Here is an 8,078-nt window from a genome sequence, read left to right as displayed (position 1 = left end):
AAAGAAATTTTCTAATGCATGATTTAATTAACTTAGTTATGGAGGAACTTTCAGATTAAATTATCCAGTATGATTCAAGATCGTACAATATGATTAGTTTAAAAAATGGTCAGTTCGTTCAAGATAAATTGGTATATATCTATTTCGTACTCTAGATGTCATCTGTATGAATCTAACTTCGTACAGTATGAACAGTTCGAAAGAAATTTTCTAATGCATGATTTAATTAACTTAGTTATGGAGGAACTTTCAGATTAAATTATCCAGTATGATTCAAGATCGTACAATATGATTAGTTTAAAAATAAAAGTTTTGAATCACTCTCCTAGTATGTATGAGCATGATTATCCAATTATAATCACACTTTCTTAGACTCAAGATAAATAAATAAAAATTATAGAATTTAATTATAAGAAACCCTAATATAATCTATCTTAAAGTCTTCGACAGCCTGGAGTATGATTTTTCTGAAATGTTAGTACACAAAAACATAAATAAAATTTTTTCAATATATATGTTAGGAGAAACAGTAATCAAAATAATAATATTTTGGTATCATCAAAAATTCACATAATATTAAAACTTAATTTTGAAAATTATGTTGCAATAATCTTCCCCTTTTTTATGATGACAAAATAATTATTATTTGAGTTAACAGTTAAGGTAATTTTTCTCCTATACTCCTTGTAAATGAACGACTAATTTAAAATAAGGAATTCCAATGAAAATAAAAAAACAAAACAAAAAATTAAAAAGAAATAAAAATTTAAATAAAAACAACACAATAAAACACACACACAATAACACAGTACAGACATCACAAAAATCACACAAAAAATAATTATAACAAACATCAAACAACTTCAAACAAACAATACATCAAATAATAACAATACAACAAATAATAACTAATGACTCTCTCTTTTAACAATACCAAAAAAAGTACATTTTAAATGATAAGTTTTTATGCATAAATCAAAATAGTTGATGAAGAAGAAACATTTAAACTAATTGTAAATACTACATTAACTTCCTAATGCGAAAAAGAAAAACTCAAATTTTTAAATTAAAGAACGACTAAGATAAGAAAAGTCAACCAAATTCAATGTTCATTCTAGACAAATCAAATAAAAATAATTATTATAAAAATCACAAAATAAAAATTAATTAGTTTCTAATTCAATAGTGAAGATTTTTGTCGATTATATGGATTTTTTAAAGAGATATAATGATAAAGAAAAGAACAGTATGAATTTTTCAATTGGCAACATTACACATTTTTTTAATTATTTGTGGCACACTTTGTATATCCTTTTAGTTTGGGCTAATTTTGTGCCTCTTTTCACTTTGATGAATATTACATATCTTTTTAAACAAGTGGCATATTTTGTTCAACTTTTCAAATTTTTCATGCTTTGTGCATCTTTTTATAATTTTGATCTTTCCAATATTAATAAATCTTAACACAAAATCTAATAATTAACCAAAATAAATATTATTGAAAAGAAATAAATAAAAATTAGGCATCTATTTTACAATAATTATAGCTAAATACTATTTATCTATAAGAACATGAAATTGATCTTCTAGTCGACATCCAGTCACAATGTAATTTAAAATTTTGAGATATTAAATTTTGCAAGAAAATTAATTTATAGAGAAAGGTAATTCAAAATTCTATTATAGAGATCAACTACAAATGATTTGGCTTCAAAAATATAAATATTTCAAGAAGAGTAATTTCAATACATGTCAAAACATCATTTCATAATTCCATTCATCATTTTAAAGACATACAAATATTACATCATACTATAAATTGAAAAACCATAATATGAACACATGAAATCATTAAAAAAAACTCAAAATCAAGTATAAAAATCTCAACAGTAAGTACAACACAAAAGTAATAACTAAAATTCAGAGGGGCCTTAGTCTAAAGGTGGCTGAGGACTAAATATCGTAAAGTAGTTATTGATCGTAGCTACATTACAGTTAACTAAGTCGAATTGCCCTCGGTTCTACCACATGCCTTTGTTGTACCTCATATCCTGCTAGTTTAGGTGATTGTCAATTTGATCAAAATGAGATTATAGTTTATAAAAATGTTGGACTATTTCTTGATAGAAATTTTGATTAGATCTAGGTGCAGGTGCTAGAGCTGGGGCTCCTTTTCCATTTGAATCTTCTCCCTTAGAACTTTGATTTCGACTAAAAAGTGTCTAAAAAGTGGCATCGATAAAGTAAATGGGAAGTTGAGTGGGAGGATCATAATGGATTAGGTTGTACTTTTTCTCTAAAATATAGGCATCTTGGTGTCCTAAGGCCACATGTTTTTCCTCTTATTATGAGAAAGTCTAATATCATAAAGCTTATAGATATAGTCCATGATTAGCTGGGCTTTATGAATAAGAGTTTTGGTCATGATCAAGTATGTGATAGTAGATAAAAGAGGGGTCAAATTGATATGATCATCAACTTTGGGAATGATAGAAGTTCTCAAGTCATGCTGGAAGATCCTGACATTCTGGTTAAGGCTATACACATGACAAAGATGGCTTACTTGTGTAACACCTCTAAGAGTCTGGTTTATTTCTGACCAATCAAAATCTGCTCTAGATGTTATGATGTGTGCTCTAACACCTTAAGTCCTAAGGTGAAGGAAGTTTCCTTGATATTCTTTAGTTATTTTAACATACTGCTTAAAGAGATTAGAGGTCATCCTAGTATGATTTTGGTTCACTTTCATGTTTGCAAGAATATTTTAGAAAGGTTTTTGATGATAGGCGTATATCAAGGTAAGGATAAAAGAAAACAGAGTTGAGGAAAAAAGGGTCATAACAGAAAAGTTTATGTCACTTTGAATAAGGAGCCGAGAGGGAGTAATCTTGGCTGCAGCGAAACGATCGAAGGATTCCTCATTTTTCTTAGAAACGAAGTTCTCATCTCTACCAGAGCGAGAGGATGATCCCATAAACGTACGAGGATGTTTTCTACTGCTGGCCATTCCTAAAGTTTGGACGACTCCAAGCTACTTGAAAGTCAAATAAATGATGATACAAAATGCGTGATTTGATATTGCAGAAGTATCCCTATGTGGTAAAGGTAGAGATTCAATTTGAATGCTTCAAAATAACACAAATTTCTAGGGAACAATATTAACTCATCGTCCTATTGTCAAACTTGGGTAGCTTAATAGGAGACCAACCTTAAGGTGTCATGACCGAATATCAAAGAATACAAAGTGATGCATGTAGAGGTGGAGCATTCTTTGACTTGGATAGATCACTTAATAGCATACTTTAAGATGGGAAAAATCTAGCTCTTTGAAAGAACTTACAATATTTTTTAAAAAAGGCGTGTTGAGTGCCAAAAGATCACTTTAATGCTATGTTGCACTGATACACCTATTTATGAAGGAATGTTGTATGTGACACACCGATACACAGATACACCTCTGATATAGCACCGATACGTGTCGGATACAACTTTGTCGTATCAAATTAAAAGACTATTTATATACTAGTGTCCACTGAAAAATAAATAAAAAATATAAAAAAATACCCGTCGTATTTACTTCCGCGGCTGCAAGCGAGGTTCTCTCATTTCCGATATGGATTTAAGTCTCTTGTTTCTATGAGAATATTAGAAATTGCTAATCTTTGACTTGATGAGCCTGAATTAGAAGCTATGATATTTATTGAAGATGATATAGAAGTTCAAAGACAAACCACTGAAGAAGCTAATCATAGCATTCCTTCAATTGAATAGTTGAAACTTCATGTGTTAGACAATTTATGTTTATGCTTTTGTTGTTGTACTAGAAAATTTTTATGTATGATTTATAAATTATAATGACGTGTCCGCGCCATACTCGTATCATGTATTTTTAAAAATTGACGTGTCCCGTATTCATATTGTCATATCCGTGTTGTTGTATCCATATTGATGCAACATAGCTTCCATGATACTACAATCTTCCCACAATAACAAGCCTATCAAAAGTCTTTGGTCATTCACCACATCATGGGCGGAACCATGCCCCATTAAGGTTGCCCACCCTCAAAATAGCAATTTTAATAAATACGAATGGTTCTTTTGCTAATTTTGTCCCATAAAATCCTAGTTTGCCCATATTTTGATCAAAAAAAAGCTTCAACCTTTTTAAGAAGGTATACTTTGACTAAGAATTTTTTTTTTCTACATAGAAAATTCCAAAGTATTCTTTTAAGGTGAGGTGATAGCATAAAATAATTGTTATTTTGTATTTATTCAATTTTAACTGATTTTTTTGTCTGTTTCTACTGATTTTTTAGTCTTTCGGCGATAAACTAGAAAAAATATTTGTTTCATAAAACTGCTTATCTAAAACACATTGGTAATAACATGTTTATATGTCGAAACGTGAAAACGAGAACTGAAATTCTTATTTTTGTAGCAGTTAGCGATATGATATTGCATTTTGTATATTTTAACCTCGCGTGTACGCAATAAATCACGTACCTCCTTCAGTATGACGCCTTCAAGAAAATAGAGCTGAACAAAATTTTTGCATCCCATTCACGCTCCCAGAGTCTCCTAAGGGAACTACTCCACCTTCCTTCACAGCACCTTCACAAAATTCTGAAACACCATAGCTCGTTTTGCATCCAATTTTTTAGTAGACAAGTGTCCAACATTTTAACTTGAACCGAACTTGCCGATTTGACCAGTTCAACCGTGAACCGGTCCTAAGGCCAGTTCAGTCCTCTTAAAAAATCGGTCTAGCATCAAACCGATTTAAACAGTTAGTTCAACTGGCAGACCGTTGAACTGGCCAGATTCTTAAGAACAGCCCGGTTCAATTAACAATATATTTAAACAATTTAATTTAATACAGCTCTCTCCGTCTCTCTCCCTCTCCTCTAGGCTCTCTTTGGTCAAGACAGCAGCAAAAGATACCCTCATGGGTGATATAAGAGAGTTTATGTAGAAGAGCTTCGTAATAGCTCTTAATTGCAATAAACCGACATTATCATCTAGGATGATATGAATATCATCCTGTACAATCAGTGCAATTTTAGCTCAATCAGCCAAGATGATCTGATGAATTTTGTTCATATCATCCAAGACGATAATATATCATCATGTGCAATTAATATAAATTGATGAATATCATCCAGATAATCGCACTGATAGGATGTCTAGGCGATAGAAAAATAGCTTGATCGTTCAGGACGATCTCATGATCGTCTCGGACGATTAGTTCAAATCAGTGAGCATCGTCTAAAGCATTGCACTAAATAGAAGCTGACCAATATTTTACCATCCAGGAAGTATTAAGGTATTTTAACTGATTGTCCCAGACGATCCTGTGATCGTCTAGGATTATGTGATCGTGCAATCAAAATTTAATTGCTTTCCTTAATTACCAGATTAATTTAGGCATAATTGTGCTTTATCGTTCAGGATAATATGATATACTGGACGATGTCCAAAAATAAAAGCTACCTAAATAGATTTGGCAGCTGATTCTTTCTAATTTGAGTATATCATCCCGGACGATATAAATATCATCCAGGATGATGAGCTTAATGACGGCTGCCTTAACCAGGATGCCCTAATTAGGGTTTTTACTTTTAACTTATTGTTCAGGATAATTTGTGGATCCTCCCGAACGATGTGAGTAAAAATAGAAAACTCTAAATCAGACAAAAAAAATTCCCACAAGTGTGTGTGTGTGCAAGATTACTTAGCATCATGAACCATATTGATTACAATAGACTCAAAAAAGGAAAAAAAAATTACTAATAGACTCAGACCTAGTTTTCCTAATCTTGAGCTGGCTTGAGTTGCACTCGATCTTGTAGACCTAAAATGTTAGTAGGCAAGGCAGTCGTAGAAAAAAATAGAACTGTTTGCTATCATCAAAATTTTAATCCATAAAAATAGATTTGCAACACAAACATATGGCTAAATTTAACCATTCTAATGTATTGAAAGAATTAAAAGTAAAATTGCAAGCAAAATCTCACTAACATTCCTTACCCCTTCTCAAAATAAAAAATGAAACAAAATGGAATGATATAACTAAATTTATGTTGAAAGAATTTATGTGAACTCTATCATGTGGAGGAAAGCAAGTATTTCAATGGATTGGTGAAGCCATTATATCATTTGACTCTATCAGATTTAGAACAAATGAACACCTAAAATTCTTTATATATCTGATTGAAATCATCATATAAACAGAACCTTTCACCTATCAATAAAATTATAATAAACAAAAAAAGAAAGTTTTTTCAACTCTACTCAGGTAAAACACTAAGGGAGTATTTGTTAAATTTAAAATCTCAAACATTTACAAATGCCTAAACTTACCAAAACTTTCTCTTTTTTTTTTTTCATAATATCTAATACATTGAAGAAACTATGCAAAACTTTAGATTGTCATACATTGTGAAATATATAAGTGTTGGAAGTTAATTAATATGAAATTATTTTTAGTATGAAATATTACACATATTTCTTTAATATAGTTCTATTTATTTGACATTTAAAATTAACCGTTCTTATAAACTATCATCATCATCTTGGGGAGCCAAATATAATGTCATTAATAAAATCAATATGAAATCAAATACATTAAGGCTCTAAAAAATAATTTTAAAGCACAAAAATTATTGTGAGAGTAGAATAAGGATTAACAAAAATCTTCTCCAATGCATATGAAGTTGCCTCTCTTTCCTTCTCAATCTTTCTCTTACAGTTAGGGATTGGTTTATCTGTAATGGCTTTTACTTGAGCTTCAATTCCTCTATTTTCTACATGAAGTTGGATGCTTATAAAACAAGTATGCTAAATAATAAAATAAATAAAAACATGTAGATTTTTTTTTAACAACTTCATTTAATAAATAAAACCAACGGTTACAACACAAAAAGGCAGGGTAAGTGGTTGGAAGACATAATAATGGTGAAAGAATAACTAAAAGTACTTTTAGATGATATGCAGTTTGAAAGATAAATAAACATTACTATTCAATTTTATCATGTTCATAACCAATGGCTAAAGTACCTTATTGGATGGTAGTTAAGGAATTATAAGTATTAAGAAGTTAGTTGCAGGAATTATTAGATAAAAGATTTATGAGGCCTAGCACGTTACTATTAGGAGCTCCACCATTGTTTGCAAAGAAAAAATATTAAGTTTCAGAATGTATGCTGATTACAAATAATTAAATAAGCTCACTATTAAAAATAAGTATCATTACTAAAAACTAATTGTTTGTTTGATGAGTTTTCTCTAAGATTGATTTGTGATTTGAATATCTTCAAATACTCATTAAAGAAGAAGTCCTAGCCAAGACTGTATTCAGAATATGACATGATCATTATGAGTTTTTGATGATGTCATTTGGATTGACAAATACTCTAACATTATTTATATATTTAAGGAGTAGAGTTTTATAACCTTTTCTAAACATATTTGTGATTATATTTTTTAAAAATATTTTGATATATTCAAGAGATGAAGACGATCGTTTAAATCATTTATATAAAGTACTATGAACACTCATGAAAAATAAGTTATATGCTTTAAAGAAAATCTTACAATTGTGTTGTTTTTTTGTGAAATCCTACCTTTCATGTTAAAAGAGAAGGATTAACGTAAAGATTAAATGCACGATATTAATCATTGATCAATTTTTATGAAAAAGATAAATATCAAATAATGATCATTATAAAACTACCAAAATATAATTCCAGTCATCATGATGAGTAAAATAACAAGAAATCAAAGTAAGAAAATCTCTTACTTAATTATTATAATTATGAATGACAACACTGGTTGAAAAAACATTATAATAAATAAATCACCTTTTTTTGGTGCAAGAAAAGATGAGTCTCTTTTCATTACAATATTTTTTCGAGGCTCGGAATTTGCTTTATCTGTAATGGTAACTTTAGCATCTGTAACATGGCTTTCAATTCTTTACTTTTCTGCCCAAAATATAACACTTGATCGGAAAAAGAAGGGCCAAGAACATAAAAAATCCAAAATAATGCAAATGAAATGGTTCTTCTTACTCTTTTGTT

This window comes from Dendrobium catenatum, unplaced genomic scaffold, assembly GCF_001605985.2.
Source record: "Dendrobium catenatum unplaced genomic scaffold, ASM160598v2 fragScaff_scaffold_923, whole genome shotgun sequence".
NCBI classification, from domain to species: domain Eukaryota; kingdom Viridiplantae; phylum Streptophyta; class Magnoliopsida; order Asparagales; family Orchidaceae; genus Dendrobium; species Dendrobium catenatum.
This window is presented reverse-complemented; position numbering follows the sequence as displayed.